At 34.9% G+C, this 416-nt stretch overlaps 1 pseudogene; it reads left to right on the top strand.

The window, feature by feature from the left end:
- LOC103581455 overlaps positions 1-159 on the top strand; it is a 1,300-nt pseudogene extending 1,141 nt beyond the window's left edge.
- The last annotated feature ends 257 nt before the right edge of the window (positions 160-416 follow it).

Genomic DNA, 416 nt, shown 5'->3' with positions numbered 1-416 from the left:
AAGAGGTACTTCCAGAGAATCCGTGTCTACCTAGAAGAGAAGAAATACAGTGACTGTGCCTGGGAGGTTGTCCGAGGGGAAATCACGAGATCCTTCTCTTCACCAATAAACTTGCAAGAAAGGTTAAGAAGAAACGCTCGAGACCTGCAGTCATCTTGAGAGGATTCTCACTGTCTGATCTGCCATTATCACACTTGCACGTGTGTCTTTGCTCATTTCAAAAGGCTATTTCCTCTTTAGTGACTAAATTATTGAATTAATTCAGGAAATATCTTGTTAATAGTATTAAACAAGTGTATTTTAAAAATATTCATCTCTGGGCTTCAGTTCCTAAAAGGTTACTGTCTTGATGTTATTTATTTATCTATTTATTTATTTATCTTTATTCTTTTGTATCTGTGGTATTTATAATATTT

Source organism: Galeopterus variegatus, unplaced genomic scaffold (assembly GCF_000696425.1).
Source record: "Galeopterus variegatus unplaced genomic scaffold, G_variegatus-3.0.2 Scaffold13091, whole genome shotgun sequence".
NCBI lineage: Eukaryota > Metazoa > Chordata > Mammalia > Dermoptera > Cynocephalidae > Galeopterus > Galeopterus variegatus.
Note: the sequence above shows the minus strand (reverse complement) of the source record. Positions and strands in the feature narration are given on the sequence as shown.